The sequence below is a fragment of the Prionailurus bengalensis genome, chromosome A1, assembly GCF_016509475.1.
Source record: "Prionailurus bengalensis isolate Pbe53 chromosome A1, Fcat_Pben_1.1_paternal_pri, whole genome shotgun sequence".
NCBI classification, from domain to species: domain Eukaryota; kingdom Metazoa; phylum Chordata; class Mammalia; order Carnivora; family Felidae; genus Prionailurus; species Prionailurus bengalensis.
Window position 1 is genome coordinate 150,763,420 of NC_057343.1, and position 18,388 is coordinate 150,781,807.

Here is an 18,388-nt window from a genome sequence, read left to right on the forward strand (position 1 = left end):
AATGTACCATGTTCATTTGAAAGGAATATATATTATTTTGTTACTCAATGCAGTTTTGTATAGGGCATTCGATTATACTTATGGATCTTGGTCATATCTTTGTATTTACTGATTTTTTCCCCTTCATTTACTTCTTTTATCATTTATTAAAATAGGGAAGTTTGTGCAAAGTTCCCAACCTACAGTGGTGTATATTTTGTTGTTATGTTTTTGGGTGCTTATGCATTGTTATCTTAGCTTAAATTCCTGGTGAATTGGTCCCTTTATTATTATAAATGCCCTGACTATCTCTAATAACAAAAATCTAGTTTGACTGGCACCTTTTTTTTTTTTTTTTTATTAGTGCTAGCATGGTATAACCTTTTCTTTCCTTTTACTCTCGACCTTATTGTGTTCTTTTATTTAAGATGCATCTCTCATAGTGTGTTTTATTTTTTATCCATTCTGACAATCTTGATCTTTTAGTGGTTGCCTTAGAGATTACAACACATATTGACTTACTGCAGTGTACCGAAAATATTTACTTTTACCACTTCCCTAACAATGCTAAGAACTTAGAACACTTGAACTCTACTTAAACTCCTTCACTTTTGAACTGTTGTCCTGAATTTTCGTTGTACGCATGGTTTAATATTTAGTAGAAATTATTGGTTTATATGGTCAATGTTTATTTAGATTTACCTTCTTTATACTGCATTTCCAGGTTTTTCTGTGGGAAATTTTTTTCTTGTTTTTTTCTTTTTTCTTCTTTTCTTTTTCTTTTTTTGCCTATAGAACTTCTTTTAGTATTTCTTTTGGTAAACATCTGTCAAAATATTTACTTTCTGTTTATCTGAAAATATGTTTGTTTTTGCTTTTGAAGCAAAATATTTTGGGGCATAAAATTCTAGGATTGCAGTTATTTTCCTATGTGAAGATAATTCCGTTCTCTCGTCCTTCAAGTATTTCTCTTGAAAAGTCAGCAAAGATTTTATTGTTATTTCTTTGAAGATAATGCATTTTTCTTCTGACTGCTCTTAAAACGTAGTCTTTGTTTTGTAGTATCTTTATTATGTGCCTATATGTGACATGACTTGGCCGGCCTCCCTCCTTTCCTTCCTCCATGCCTGCCTGCCTGCCTGCCTTCTTTCTTTCCTTCCTTCCTTCCTTCCTTCCTTCCTTCCTTCCTTCCTTCCTTCCTTCCGTTTTTGAGGTATACTGAGCTGCTTGAATATTTGGGTTGGTATCTTTCCTTGGGTTTGAAAAATTCCTGGCCATTTTCTCTTCAGATTTTGCATTTGTTCCATTCTCTTTCACTCCTCAGAGATTCCACATGCATGTTAATCACTTAAAAAAAAAAAAAAATTCTGTCCCACTCATCTTTTATGCTCTGTTCTGTATTTTCTATTCCTCAATTCTTTTTATGCTTCATAAGTTTGTATATTCTTTTTTTTAGTTTTTATTTATTTATTTATTTTGAGAGAGACAGAGAGTGTGCACAGGAGGGGCAGAGAGGGAGAGAGAGAATCCCAAAGCAGCTTCTGAACTGTCAGTGCAGAGCCGGAGGTGGGGCTCAAACCCACCAAACATGAGATCATGACCTGAGCTGAAATCAAGAGTTGGATGGATTAAGTAACTGAGCCACCCAGGAACCCCCTCTTTTTGTGGTTCAGTAAGGACATTTTCTCTGTAAGCTACTCATTTATTAGCTTCTTAAAAATATGCCTAATCTGATGTTGATCTCGTATGTAGTTCTTAATTTTGTTAATTTGCTTTTTAATCTTACCAATTTTATGGTTAAATTCCACCTTTTTATTTATTTTGTCTTTTCCTATATTTTCTTGAGTCGCTACTGTCTCTATTAATTTCAGATTTATTTACCTGTGGGTCTGAAATTGGTAATTTGTGGCTTTTTTTTTCTTTTGATCAGTTTTTCTAGAGTCTGTTGATCTTATTAATCTAAGAAACAGCTTTTGCTTTGTGTCTGAAGTTTTATATTTGTTTTTGTTGTTTTTTGTTTGTTTTCTATTGGGTTCTGTCTCAGCATGTGCCGTTAATTTTTAATTAAATGCAGGACATGTTAACATTTTATAGGGAATCTGAGTGGCAATTTGCTCACCCTTTCTTCTGCTAAACAGATAGAATGCAGTCTAATCACTTTAATCACAACATTTTAAATACTGCATTTTGCTATGCAGAGTCTTTGCTAGAGTTCTTCTAGCTTCAGAATTTAGTAATTATCTTTAGAGGGGAATTAGTTCAGTTTATCCTTCAGTTCCTCTGTCTCTCCTCTATGATAGGAATCCTGGCTCTTTGTCTCTCATATGTGTTTTACCAGCTTTGTGAGACCATCAAAAGCTCTGCTGTATTCTTTTCCTTCCAGTAGGACCCAGGCAGAAGACCTGGGTTGTTTGCTTGTTTTCTCAGCCTCTTTGTGACCACAATTGGGAAATACTCTGAGGGAAAAAGTGTGGCTGCCGATGGCGTTCTTCTTCCTGTGAAATTCGGGCTCCTGACATTGTAACTGCCTCAGGAACTCTGGGATGATTTCAAATGGACAAACTTCTTTTTTTCTTTTTCTTGTATTTCATTTGCTTATTCTGCTGTAAGCAATGTTATAAGTATTGCATGAATACTTCTTGTGAAATTAACAAAAACCAAATAATACAGGAAAAAGTCTCTGCTCCCTCATACCTCCTTTGTTTTATTATCTTGTTAGTAACCATTGCTATTATTATGTATATATGTTTGCTCATAAATATATACATGTATATAACATATATGTGATTGTTATGAGTGTTAAGATTAAGTTTTCCAGTAGGCAATTTATATTTGTTATGTGGGGGAAAATGCGATGTGTATAAGAAAAATATGTATAAAGACAAATACCATTTGATTTCACTGATAAGTGGAATCTCAAAAACAAAATACATATAAAAAAAAGCAGACCCATAAATAAAGAGAAAAAAGTGGTAGTTGCCAGGGCGGCAGTGGGTGGGAGTATGGGCAAATGGGTGAAGTGGAGTGGAAATGGAGGCTTCCAGTTATGGAATCAGTAAGTCAGGGGGGATGAAAGGTACAGCATAGGGAATATAGTCAGCGGTATTATGATAGCATTGGATGGTGACAGGTGGTAGCTACATCTGTGGTGAGCGTAGCATAATGTATAGTTGAATTACTATTCTGTACACCTCCAGTGTATCAACTAAACTTCAGTGAAAACAAATGTAAATAAATAAGGGATAAAATTATTCTACTACTGGCTGTCAATTCTCTCATTATGGTTTCTAAGGTCAACTGTTTACCACTTTTTAAATATACTTATTTGTTTAACAGATACATTTTTCAGAACCTGCCTTTTACCAGCCACTGTTCTAAATGCTTTGGGATAAATAAACAAACATGAAGATAGCTTCCCCTTTGGAAGTTACATTTTGCTAGAAGTATGAAGATAATAAATCTAATAAATAAGTTGTGCAAAATGTTAGATGTAATAGTGCTAAGACAAAAAAAAAAAGAGGGAAAAGTTGGTCAGGATAAAGTGGTATTGCTGATGTTAGAAGGGAAGGTGTAATTAAAAAAATTTTTTTAACGTTTCTTTATTTTTGAGAAACAGAGACAGAATGTGAGCATGGGAGGGGCAGAGAGAAGGGGAGACACGGAATCCAAAGCTGGCTCCAGGCTGTGAGCTGTGAGCACAGAGCCAGACCCGGGGCTCAAACTCACAAACTGCGAGGTCATGGCCTGAGCCTAAATTGAAAGCTTAACAGACTGAGCTACCCACGTGTACCAGAGAAGGTGTAATTTTAAATAGGGTGGTCTGAATAGGAGTCATTGAGGAGATTTTTTTGTGTATTCTTTTAAGTAGCAATGTAATTTTCAATCGGATGTGTCTAATTTATTTAGTCAGATCTCTAGCCATTAAATAATTCAGTTTTATGTAATCATAATATTGTACACAGCTACTGTGATGATCCTTGTTTGTTATGTGAACAAATATGTACATTTAATATTTTGCTTTACTTTTATATTAACAGAATCATTATGATGTAAAATCTCAATCATCTTTGTGTATATTTTTTTCTTTTTTGGCTTCTTTGAATATAGATTGCCATCTATCTAAATTTATATATAAAACTATAGTTTTTATAGTTTCTTTTTTTTTTTTTTTAATTTATTTTTGGGACAGAGAGAGACAGAGCATGAACGGGGGAGGGGCAGAGAGAGAGGGAGACACAGAATCGGAAACAGGCTTCAGGCTCCGAGCCATCAGCCCAGAGCCCGACGCGGGGCTCGAACTCACGGACCGCGAGATCGTGACCTGGCTGAAGTCGGACGCTTAACCGACTGCGCCACCCAGGCGCCCCATAGTTTCATTTTTTAAATAATTTATCTGGCATTTAATTTGGTATTATTTAACAATCTAAGTTGATTATTTCCAAACATCCAATGGATTGTTGTAGGACTATTTATGGAATACTTTTTGTGCTGTGCCTTCCATTATATAATTACATTTTTAATGTGATGGGGCCTTTTCTGGAATTGATGTGTGCATAGTAGTTGAAAGATGTGCGGCTGGTTGGGTACCTGGAGAGAAAGCTTTAGCGGGGGAGGGAGAGGGGGAGAGAAGAAGAAGCAGGTGTATGTGATGTTTTGACTAGAGGAAAGACTTATGTTGTTGGCTGTGTCAAGTAATGTCAAGGAGTTTATCGATTTTGAAGATCAATTAAATTTTAGTTGGCTGGCTTGAAGTTCATTTCTCTGTGCAGAACTTAAGAGTTGTCTGTAAGATTAACTGAAGAATTGCTGAAAGTATGTTAAAGGTAAGGAACATAGCAAACCATTAAGTAGAAACAGGAATTTTAAAAGAATTTCAAAGAATTCTCTAAGCCTGTTATTCAACTAAAGAAAAATTAATCTAGAGAGAATAGAGTTGATCATCAAAATATTAGTAAGCAGAAGAAACATGTCAAAGCTAGGAAGTTAAAACATCTTAAACGTATCAGTAAAATGTAATAATGTTTGAATAAATAAATTATTTGGAAATAGGGTACTTGAAAATGGAGCTGATCTTATTTAAAAACAATGAACCAAATGTTCATAACTAACGGAGACTGAGTGGGCTTGGCATAAGGAAATAGAAAGTAATTAAAATTGTAGTTATACTGGTGATGACCTTGTCTTCTATAGAACAGCTGAGGTTGTTCAGGAAAGAGGTTGGAATAGCTTCCCTGGAATTGATGGCTTCTTCTAGTCTGCTTTGATGAGGTGTTGGTTCTGAACCCTAGGGCTCCTTGAGACCCTTTCAAGAGATCTGTAAAGTTAAAATGGTTTTCATAACACTAAGCCATTATTTCCACTTTGTTGACACATTTGCACTGATGGTGCAATGCAGAGCAATGTGAGGTAAAATTTCTGGTACATCGGTGTAAATTGTTGCAGTGGCACCGGACTGTACCATTAGTCATTGTATTTGTCACTGCTGTATTTTGGCCAAACAAACAAAACTGGTTTCAATTAAGAATGGTTTAATGTATGGGAATGTAAGCTGGTGCAGCCACTCTGGAAAACAGAATGGAGGTTCCTCAAAAACCTAAAAATAGAACTACCCTATGACCCAGCAATTTCACGACTAGGCATTTATCCAAGGGCTACAGGTGTGCTGTTTCGAAGGGACACATGCACCCCCATGTTTATAGCAGTACTATCAACAATAGCCAAAGTACGGAAAGAGCCCAAATGTCCATCGATGGGTGAATGGATAAAGAAGATGTGGTATATACATACAATGGAGTATTACTTGGCAGTCAAAAAGAATGAAATCTTGCCATTTGCAACTCTGTGGATGGAACTGGAAGGTATTATGCTAAGTGAAATTAGAGAAAGACAAAAATCATATGACTTCACTCATATGACTTTAAGAGGCAAAATATATGAACATAAGGGAAGAGAAACAAAAATTATATAAAAACAGGGAGGGGGACAAAACAGAAGAGACTCATAAATATGGCAAACAAACTGAGGGTTACTGGGGGATTGTGGGAGGGGGAATGGGCTAAATGGGTAAGGGGCACTAAGGAATCTACTCCTGAAATCATTGTTGTACTATATGCTAATTTGGATGTAAATTTAAAAAAATAAAAAATAAGTTTTAAAAAAAAGAATGGTTTAATGTAGGGGTATCTGGGTGGCTCAGTCAGTTAAGTGTCCAACTTTTGCTCAGGTCATGATCTCCTGGTTCGTGAGTTTAGGTTTGTGAGTTTGAGCCTTGAGTTGGGCTCTGTGCTAACAGCTCAGAGCCTGGAAGCCTGCTTCAGATTCTATCTCCCTCCTTCTGCCCGCCCCCCAACTTGCACTGTGTCTCTCTCTCAAAAATAAATAAACATTAGGAAAAAAAAAATAAGAATGGCTTAATGTAGCAGTAAAAAATATTAAGTTGCAGTCTTTGTATATATGTTTTTTTTTAATATTTTGTGTTGTGAAATTGAAAATATACATAATACTGTATTTCTGAGTACATTGTCTTAAGGAAAAGCAGTGTGTGATTATTTGAGTTGAGAGCTGAACTACCTGCTGCCTTTATGACATCCTATTTTTATTATAAAGGACAACAAACTGTGGTAATTCAGAATTGAGCACTTAACAGATGTTTTCTTGAAAAAGAACAAAGTGAGTGTCACATTAAGGAAAATAACTGGAAATATTTGGTTCTTTCAAGCAAAATTTGAGCTTTTAAGTAAAAATTAGAATTTTCAGAATCTTGTATCTGCGAGTTTGAGAATTTTGCAGATACTTAATGATTTTTATGATGATCTTGATGGTGGTTGTTTGAGGTCCCTAAAATCTCAGGTTTAGTGATTTTCTTAAAGGACTAACAGAACTCAGCAAAGCTGTTAAACTCATAGTAACCATTTATTATAGCAAAAGGATACACATTAAAGTCAGCTAAGGAAGAAAGTGTATAGGTCAGAGTCCAGAAGAGACTAGATGTAGGCTTCTAGTTGTCCCCTTCCACTGGAGTCATAAAGACAGTGCTTAATTCTCCCAACAGCAGTGTGTGACACCACCAGTCACTCAGGAAAGCTCACCTGAGTCTTGGTGTCCAGAATTTTTATTAAGGGTTGATTCTATAGGTCTGGAGCCCCACTGTGGCTGACCTTAGTTACTCCATCCGTTTGATTCCAGAAGCCAAAGTGATACTATATGGACCAGGGTCCACACCATAAATCACATTGTTACCATAAATATCTAGCGTGGCCCAAGGTTCTCAGTAAACAAAGACACTCCTTTTGGGCAGGATATTTCAGAGGCTTAGAGGTTATCTCCCAGGAACCAGGCAAGGGCCAGACATGCATACTTTGCACGTCCCTCAAGTGTACTTTCTGTCTAGTGGTGATATAAAGAATGTGATGTTTTGATATTATAAAATATGTTGAAACTTGGAAGACTGTCATAGCTCGGTGAACTAATATTGCAAGTGACTGTTACATGATGCTGCAAAATATTCACAAGTAAATGATAGAGCAATGGATTTTAATGGAGTGGAGTATAGAACACTTATAGGCATGGTTAGATACTATATTCGTCTAAGTAACCTCATTAAGTAACGGTCTGCATATACTATGAACCACAGCAATAGCAGCCACTAATTAAATGTAGAAACATGTATGAGTATTCAGATAATCTCAGTTTCGTTTCTAATACAACTAATATTGATGTATATATAACACACATAAACAAATTTTGTTTGGGTCCAGTAGTTTTTTTAAAAATGTGAAAGAATCTAGAGATCAAAAAGCTGGTCTAGAGGTAATAAAAGGATGAGATGAACAGACAAAGGGAAGAGTAGGCTTGTTCCTGGGATCTCAGAACTGGAATCAGGGATTTGAATGCAATCCTGACTCTACATTTCCCTCTGTTTTGCCCTGTCAACTCACTCTTCCAAGTGGTGGGAAATTTAGCAAACACACACAAATCCTTTTTTTTTTTTTTTTTTTTTGACCATGCATCCTATATAGTTTATGCTATCAGAGAACTGACTCTTTTTCAGTTCCAGTGTGAACAGAATATTTGAACATAGAGTTTGATTCTTTTTGGTTCACTCACCTTGGAATGTCCTTCAAATTAAATGAAAGCTTCTCCAGAAACCATGATGTTGAAAGACCTCCCAGAGAGGGCGTGGGAGTCTTTTCCCCGAATGGGATGGCTGCTGAACAGGCAACTTCCAAATCAGTATCTTTGAGTTTCAGTAAGTTGGGTAGATAACAGATATTGTGAGAATTCAAAGTAAAGGTGTTTGGGGGGCCTAGGTGCTGGAACACCATGTTCATAAATAGGTACAGAATCATGTTGCATCTCTTACTAATGGCTAACAGGCAAAAGCTTCCTTTAAAAAATCTAGTGTTTTCAATGAAGTATGCTATCTTCAGGGATATTCAGAGAACATACTTTCACAGAAGTATACTTACTTTCTGGTTGACCCTTGAACAACACAGGTTTGAGCTCCACAGATTAACGTACATGTGGATTTTTTCAATAAATACAGCATATAGTACTGTAAATGTTTTTTTCTCTTCCCTAGGATTTTCTGAATAACATTTTTTATTATAAGAACACAATATAGAATACACACAACATATAAAATATTGTTTAATTGGCTATGTTATCAGTAAGGCTTGAAAAGTAAACTATTAGTAGTTAAATATTGGGGGGGTCAAAAGTTATATGCAGATTTTCCATTGTGTGGGGTTGGTTACCTAACCCCTGATTATTCAGAGCCAACTGTATAGAGTACTGTTTGATATCTAATGTTAGAATGCTTGATATGGCCAAGGATTGAACAATTGTTCCTGGTATTATTAATGTACTATTAAATAGTACCTTATGTATTATTAAGTGAGAAACAACTTGAGAATAACAGTCTTGTTTTCCATAGTTTTCATATAGGAGTACTGAAGCAAATTAAATACTTACCAGCAATTATGGTTATTTGTTTTGCTTGAGAAACAGTGTTGATGCAAAATAAAATACACTCGGGGGGGGGGGGGACCTAATTTTTTTTAATGGTTTGTCTTATTTTTTGAGAGACAGACAAGTGTGAGCAGGGGAGGGGCAGAGAGAGGAGACACAGAATCCAAAGCAGGCTCCAGGCTCTGAGCTGTCAGCACAGAGTCCAATGCAGGGCTTGAACCCATGAGCATGAGATCATGACCTGAGCCAAAGTTGGATGCTCAACCTACTGAACCATTCATGTGCTCCCCCAAACCCCTAATTTTAATAAACCAATAGGTTGATCCTTTGATTTCTGTTAATGTAAATACAGAATTTTAATCAAAATTTTCTGTAGTTTCTTAGATAATTTATTTGTAATTTATTTGTAATTCATTGAAACTTAGCAAAAATTGGGATAGTAGACACTCAAATCTATCAAAGTAATTTATTTTATTTTTTTTTACTAAAACCTTTTTTAATGTTTATTTTTGAGAGAGAGCGAGAGCGAGCTAGTGAGCGCGGGGGAGGGGCAGAGAGAGAGAGAGGGAGACACAGAATACGAAGCAGCCTGCAGACTCTGATATGTAAGTCCAGAATCTGACATGGGTCGGAACCTGTGAACCTCGAGATCATGACCTGATCCAAAATTGGTTGCTCAACTGACTGAGCCATCCAGGTGTCCTGCTAATACATTTTAAACTGACATTTTGTGGATAGATTTCAGAGAGCTATTAATGTTTAATTTCTTTGTGCAAGAATGCCTTGAGACCAGATCTGTTTATTTGAAGAGACGAGCTAAAAGGGTATAAATTTAAAACCAGTATGAGGAATAATTATTAGCTTGTGCCTTGCTCTCCTGCCTTTAACAAACGCCCTCTAAGGTATCATTGTTCTGGCCATGGTACCTGGAAAACAGTTCTTTCTTTAGATAGTTACTATGGTTATGCTGTTGAGGGCCTTTTGGTTTCATAATGAACTTGAAGAAATGTAAGATACCATAGTGGAAAAAAATAGCTTTTTAAAAGTCAACGGATAGCTAATTCTTATTTCTAGATAAGCAATAGACAAATGTTAAGTTTGATAATGATGAACATACTTCAAAACTTAAACCTCTTTTTCTTTTTGTCTTTCTCTAAATTCTGTATCTCTCTCTCAAAGATAGACTGGAGCCTTTTGTGGTGGCCTTTGAATGCCGTGTTGAATAGTTTGTCCCTCATTTGCTAATGGATAGCCATTTGTAGACTTCTAAGTTATTAGAGTAAAATGATTAAGCCTATGGTTTAGGAAGAGCCTACCAGGAAGATGGATCTTCCCACAGTTGTAGGAAGAACAGTGTGAGAAGAAAAGAGGGCTTGGAGTATTCGAGGAGGGAATGGAAAACTGGAGAATAATTTGTATATTGCAACTCCAGTGATGTTGATGTGATCTACAAATTGGCACTAGTTTTATGGCTAGAGTGATAGGAAGGAATCAAAGTTGGTTTTGAAGTTTTGAGTCTGAATGTTAGGAAGGATGCTGGTGCCATTAACAGTATAGAGAAGCAAGAGGAAGGTGTGTGTGTGTTTGTGCATATGTGTTGGTAAGGGTTATTGCTAATTTTTTAGATTTGGCTGTATTGACCTTATGTTGAAGATTTTAGGTACTTGTTAGGCCTGATGCTTAGGAAGAAAACGAGCTTTAGTGAGAAGAATTTGGGAATCATTCTCATAGTAGTTACAGTTTGAGCTGGCACAGAAGGACTGATATTTCCATGAGTAAGAATAAATAGAGAATAGAAAATTCTGAGGGAAAAAAAATTCATGGGAAGTGCTTCTAGAATGACCTTTGGCTACATAATCTTTCCACCCTTTTTTTTTTTTTTTTAAAGTTACATAGGAAAAACTCCTTGAGAAAGTGCAGAGAGAGAGGTGCTTACAATGTAGTAGGTGCTTTAAAAATGCTTGAGTGAATAAACGTAATTTGGTTAGGAGACAGGGATTTGAGCTGTGGTATAATGGTATAATGCCCCCCATAGGGTTATTGCGGGACCAGATTATAAAGATTTTTTTAAGGTTATTTATTTATATTTAGAAAGAGAGAGAGAGAACAGGGAGGGGCAGAGAGAGAGGGAGAGAGAATCCCATGCAGGCTCTGTGCTGTCGTTAGTAGTTTCACCAACCATGAGATCATGACCTGAGCTGAGATCAAGAGTTGGACACTTAACTGACTGAGCCACCCAGGTGCCCTGGCACCAGATTAGAGAATAAATTTTAGGAAATCTTGAACTTTTAAAATGTTCTTTGAGATACATTTCTGTTTGAGGAACTGAAAGAAGTTCAGCAAGTAAGGTTGTAAGTCTAGTCTAATTTGAAAGCATATATTTATTTCCATTTTTTTTCTGATAAGAATTAGATTTGTAAGGAATATTTTGAAAGTTTGAAGTATTCTCCTGTTTTTATATCTCTATATAACCATTTTTGGCCTGTACTTTTCCCTCTGCCTGTGACATCTTTGTCACCTTCTCAGTCTCTTGCTTTTTCTGAATCAGTTGCTACTCATCTTTTAAGTTTCCATTTGACCATCAGTTTTTGTTTTTTTTTTTTTTTCCCGGAAGTGGATACTAAAATCCTAACACTGATGTTTTACTCCATGCCCACATATTCTAGTACTTACTGGGCCAGATATCAGTTGCTTGGTTTGTCTATATTCTCCACGAGATCATAAATTTCTCTGTCATGGTGTTCAGTGGTGTTCTCCCATGTAGCACAATGCTTGGCCGTAGTTTGTTGGAGATGGAGAAGGCAATGTTAGACTAAAGTTTGCTTTTAACCTTCAGATTCAGTATTTTAAAGATATATCTTAAAGGTTAAGAAATGTTTTAGTTGCAATAGGTAGCCACTGAATCATCATTACCTTCAAAGTTTTAGACTGAACATTGTGAAAATTGGAGAAACAATGTTTCCTTTTACATAAAGGATTGCTTTAAGGTGGTTTACAACTATGTTGCCTCAAGGTGTTGGACTAGGGGGCCACAAGTTATTTCCTTGCCCTGTTTTCCTACCATTATGACCCTATAGTTGTTAAGGTTCTAAGAAAAACTCAGCTGCAAGAATTGAGAGTTTTTGAGGCATGAAATTACATAGATATAACTGATTGAGCTTGGAGGCAGGAATTGATGTTAGCCTCCTACTAGTAGGTATTAGGTATTGTGCTTTTTATGTTTGTTTTCTTCCTCCTTTCCTTGTCTTTCTTTTTTCTCTTCTCTTCTCTTCTCTTCTCTTCTCTTCTCTTCTCTTCTCTTCTCTTCTCTTCTCTTCTTCTCTTCTCCTCTCTCCTCTCCTCTCTCCTCTCTCCTCTCTCCTCTCTCCTCTCTCTCCTCCCCTCCCCTCTCCTCCCCTCTCTTCTCTCTCTCTATCTCTCCCTCTCTCTCTCTCTCTCTCTTAAACCATGTTTGATTAGTTCAGAACATTTTTAGAGACAGTGTGGCTTTTTCTACTCTTCATTGTCTGTTATCTACAGTGATGGGAGTAAAGGGTAATGAGAATGAGGCTATCTTGATTGAGTGCCTTTTATACACTTTTGTCTATGTAAGCATTATGTTGATACCCACCTTTCATATGTTAGTTGTTCAGCAGACTGAATTTTTGGATGAGTAGATCACATGGTAGTGCTTTTCTTTAGAAATAGTTCCAAGAATTAAAACTCTTTTTACCCTGTAAGTATGTACTTGGAGCAAAATGAAATAGAATTTCTGCCCTTGGTTTGAGCTAATTTGGCTTGAGGTATATAACTAAATACACCCACATATGTTATTTGCCTGAACACAAATATACTCAAGATACCTAGCACATAAGGATAAACATTACATATACCTAACATATACATAAACATTTTCCCTCAAGTTTAAGTGATATATTTAGTCTGGGCAGGTATAATAAACCTGTTACGTCTAGTGGTTGTTCAAATGAATTTACTAATGACCAAATTTTACTCTCTCTGCATAGTGATATGAAAAAAGAGACCAAATAAAGTCACTTAGTATAAAGCATAATTACTTTCTCATTCACTTTAAAAAGTAGGTTTCTTTTCCTTCACCATCAGCTCAGACTTGGTGACTGTAAGAATTCTGTTGAAAGGAAATATGAGGGCTTTAGGAGATGTATATTAGTTTTAGCAAAATTTTTGTTAGTATCTTACCATCTTGAAATAACTGATTTAATTTCAGGAAGGACAAAACATGTATAAGAAAATCTGATTAGCATCTTTGAGAATTACAGAAAAACTTGAGGAGTTTGTGGTATGATCAGGCACACAGAATCCCAAGTGATGTAGGTGACAGAAGAGATTTCTTGGCAATTGGATATCTGCATACGTATTTCTCTGTAAGAACTTGGTGCCTGTCAGTGATGTAATTAAGAGGAAGAGCATAGTGGAAAGTAAAAGTGATCTGGGAACTTCAGTTTAGTTTCCTTTTTAGAAGAAGGAAGTCTGTTGATGGTGACACTATTTAATTGTTTTTTAGTAGTAAAACAGTTTCCATTTAGGCTTGTCGAGTTAGTTTTAAGTAACTATAGTTTGAATGAAGTGTCTGTCCATATTCAGACCAGCTGGTTTTCTCATTGCATAGGAAAATTGTATTATTTTTCCTGATCAGGAGAGACCAACTAAAGAGCACAAAGGCCCCCTGTAAGACCCCTCAAAAGTCCTCCTCCAGTGTACATCGTGAGTCTATAAAAAGAATTCATGTCATTCCAAATTTGAAGGTAAAGTAATTCCTGCAGCTTGTCCAACTTGTCTCTTTTATGGTTGACTTTTTAAATATATAGTATCATCTTGGGTGTTATGATATTTTGGATAAACTGATTATGTACTTTCTAATAAAAGGATATCAAGGGACTCTGTATCTGCCTGTTCATTTCTCAACTTTAAGAAAGGAAACAAACAGGGCACCTGGGCAGCTCAGTCAGTTAAGTGTCCGACTTCAGCCCAGGTCATGATCTCATGGCTTGTGAGTTTGAGCCCCTCATTGGGCTCTGTGCTGACAGCTCAGAGCCTGGAGCCTGCTTTGGATTCTGTGTCTGCCTCTCTCTCTGTCCCTCCCTGCTTGTGCTTTGTCTCTCTCTCTCTCTCTCTCTCTCTCTCTCTCTCTCTCTCTCAAAAATAAACATTAAAAAAAAAAAAGGAAACAAAACAAATGAACATAGGGCAGGGGATGGGGTGGGGGAAGAGATCAAACCCACAGACAGACTCTTAACTATAGAGAACAAACTGATGATTGCCAGAAGGGAGGTGTGTGTGTTGGGGGGGAATGGGTTAAATGGGTGATGGGCATTAAGGAGGGCATTTGTGGTGATGAGCACTGGGTGTTATGTGTAACTGATGAATCACTAAATTCTTAAAAAAAATTTTTTTTTTCAACGTTTATTTTATTTTTGGGACAGAGAGAGACAGAGCATGAACGGGGGAGGGGCAGAGAGAGAGGGAGACACAGAATCGGAAACAGGCTCCAGGCTCTGAGCCATCAGCCCAGAGCCTGACGCGGGGCTCGAACTCATGGACCGTGAGATCGTGACCTGGCTGAAGTCGGACGCTTAACCGACTGCGCCACCCAGGTGCCCCATGAATCACTAAATTCTATTCCTGAAACAAAAACTACACTATATGTTGACTAACTGGAATTTAAATAAAAACTTGGGAAAAAGAATAGATTTCTTAACAAAAAAATTGCGAAGCTAGCTGAGAAAAAAATACTTACTTTTTAAGTTTCCTGTTTTCCCTACCTCCTTAAAAAAAAAAAGAGAGAGAGGGGCAATTTACTTTTAAATAGGAGAACATTAGATATTTTACTATTAAAGTGCTATATTAATAGGGAAATTTGTCATAGTATCTAATGCATACTGGCTTTGTCATCCCTCCAAAGAATAGATCCACTTGAGAAAGAATGGAGCTATCTGAGGCTGTTCCAGAGTTGCCAGGAGAAATGGAAGAATTTCTAGTTTATGAATACAATGGCACCTCCAGTCCCACTTAATGTATATGGTTCAGAAAAGGAATTTTGGGGAAAGAAATTTCCTCTTAAAGATGATACTTTAGCAGAAACAAAGATTGGTTTCTTCTTTTCCCAAAATTAGCTGGAAGGTGAACAAAACTGGAAAATAGGAAGGTAATTGGGGCTTAGGTGATCTACAGACTAATCATCCATTATGCCAGTCTTAAAATTTGAGATTTTCATTGATGAAATTTGTATTAATCTTGTAGTTTTTACATGTATATATAGTTTTATATGTATTAATTCACTTAACAATAATATCAAGCCAACCTCCTATGAAGTAGATACTGTTATTATATGGCTTTTATAGAGGAGAAAACTGAGGCTCAGAAATTAAGTCATTTGCCCATATTTGTACAGCCAGGTGTCAAAGGTTCTATTCAAACAGAAGCACCATGGCTCCAGTCTTTATTTAATCATTATGCAATTATAGCCTGTGTAGCAGTTTTTCATTTTTATATATTTTTAGAGGAATTTAGGACAAATAATTTATTCTAAGGTTGAGATGGAGATTGTATTCCATATTTCACAAATGATGGTAAAGGGGTGCAAAATGGAGAGGCTGGACTTGACCCTAGTCATGGACGTTTCTGGTAAGTCTTCATCTCACCACTTGGTTTCATCTCTTTTGAAGACGTTTAGGAAACGTCAGTGTAGCCATCCTTCTTTCAGCTCTGTCATACTAAATTATTTTCATATTCTTTTTAGACCTAGTTAGCAATCCTCAAAGATCAGAACTTTCTTATTATGGACATTAAAGAAGAAATTTTCATCACATTTTTTCCAACATTATGGTTTATGATTTGACACTTCTTCCTTTATTTAACAAATGCTTTTAAAATTAATATTACTCTGTGCCACGTACATTCTGTGAGTAAAAATTGCCATAAATGTAATAAGCACAGTAACAAATTTACCTTAGATAATGCCACCCATAGATACTTGGTAATTTCCTGTTACACTCAGAAAGAATATCCTCATATCCAATACAACACCAGTTAATACTTAGGTGTTTGAGATACTCTAGCCTCAGTTGCATTTCTTGTATTTGGTGTTTTTTTTTTTAACTTCTTTGAAAACAATCACCAACCAGCAAAACTACTCTTAACAAGGTACAAGACTTTGATTGTAAATGAATAGTGGGGATGATTAAAGAGATTTTTTTTATTTCCTTGTAATGTTACTGTAACTATGTGTACTGTTAGAAGTGTAGCATTTTTGTTAAATTGAATCTTAAACTAATGTCTACTAGGGACATATCTCCTGTAGGAGAGTGTCATATCTTTGGTATGGGGGTATGTTTTGAGAAGCCATATTCCACATTATTTTTTATATAAAATGAATTTTACTACAAATTTCAGAAAGTTAAAGTATTTTCAGCTTTTTTTTTTTTTTTTTTTTTTTTTTTTGCTCCTGGGGTTAAATAGAATCTGAAATGATTCTCTGTGAGAAATTGCCGACCTAAGTATTCTGAATCTCCTGATAGGTGAAATTTTTATGTTTATCAAAAAGGTCCTGGGTTCAAAAGGGGTTGAAAGACACTGTTTTAAAGACCCAAGGACTACTGCTCATTAGATATAGTAATTTAGGTCCTATAACTCTGTGAAGTGTTTCAGTCAAATCCTATCACGCTGGATTTGTGATCTACTTATAAAATATTTGTTTTAGCTACATGTCATGATGCTATCTGCAATTACAATACAATTATTATTTTACCTAGTATGATACTGATTTTTTTTTGGCTTCCAGGTTGTTACAGTTTAATTAAAGTACTTTTTATGCTTCAATAGTAGCTTTAAAATTGTTTGCAGATATATTTAAAATATTGTTATGATACACCTTGATAATTTGAAATAAATAATAAAGATAATTCAAGAAAGTCTAAGTTTTGATTAAGATATTTTTTTTTTTTTTTTTTTTTTTTGTAGAACAGCCAGAGATTTTTAACAGTGGAATTTCAAAAGTTTTAAAAAAGGATCAGACTCAACTACATGTGTGCTCATTCAGCCTATTACTGGATAACCTAATTTGTAATCATAATCAATAATTGACAGGTGTTTTTTTTTTTTTTTTTTTTTTTTTTACTATAGTTGACACACAATGTTGTATTACTTTCAGGTGTACAACATAGTGATTTGACAAGTTTATGCATTATGCTATGTTCACTACAAATGTAGGTACCATCTGTCATCATACATTGCTATTACAGTATCATTGACTATTATGCTTTGATTTTTGTTCCTGTGACTTACTCATTCCATAAATGGAAGTCTGTATCTCCCACTCTTCACCCATTTTGTTTATTCATTTACAAATAAAAATAAAAAAAATAAATGTTTTACATCATGTATTTGAAGCTTAATGAGCTTTTGGCATAAAGGGAATTAGTAATATTCAAGAAACAAAGCTGTTTATTTAGAGTAATGTCTCTGTCTTAAACTGAATACTTGTGTTAATTCCAGAATCTGACAGCATAGAGGTAAAAACTAAAGATAACATATATATCTTTTATATATCAATAAAGGATTTTATTCACGTATTTATTATAAATTAGTAATTGTGTAACACCTCATGGCCTTGTGTATCATCTCATGGTGGGTTCAAAGATGAAAGATTAAATACAGTTTTTTAATCTTGATATTTTGGGTAAAACATAAGAGAAATTTCACAAATGTAACACACATAAAAGAGGGATTTTCCTTAAAATTGTTTTTAATTTTTGTCTGTACAGTGAATAAATCTGCTCTGTGGTATAGCTACACTGCTTTAGGTAATGTACCAGTTTCATATTCTAAGGAAATGTTACATGTATTTTCACAACTAAATAAATTTCTACATAAATTTTGTCCTGATCATGCATGGTTAAATTTTAACTCTTCAGGGAACTTTTAATCATCATTAGTCTAAACTTTTTAGATTAAAAAAAAAAAACTGAAAGTTAAATTTACTTATTGATAGCCTCTAAGATAAAGAAGATTAGAATTATAGAAGAATGCAGTGTTGATTGGTCTTTCCCTTCTTCCTCTAAACTAGCAGCTTTTTTTCCTAATAGGTTAAAATGAAGCTCCATGATTTTTTTCATTGTTTTATTTTAATTTTATGTACAGACTTCAATTAAATGGGTTGGTTTTTAGAAGCAAACTGAAAATTCTATTGAGAATTTTTTTTTTCATATAAACTAATGAGTCAAGAACAGTAAGTTTTCATTATAGCAAGTTTACAAAAGTGTCCAAGATAAGATTACAAGTATGAAGGTTGTACCATGGTCATGTGAAAATTCCAGTATGTTTCTAAGTATTCTTCTGTTTATATCAGTCCATGAGACTTTTTTATAGGCATAAATTGGTAGCATGGATGATGCTACAGTCATTTTTTTAGATTATCTGGTAA

At 35.3% G+C, this 18,388-nt stretch overlaps 1 protein-coding gene across 1 annotated transcript in view; it reads left to right on the forward strand.

Moving 5' to 3' along the window:
- Nucleotides 1-18,388, forward strand: part of RASA1 (RAS p21 protein activator 1) — a 117,692-nt gene that overhangs the window by 35,905 nt on the left and 63,399 nt on the right.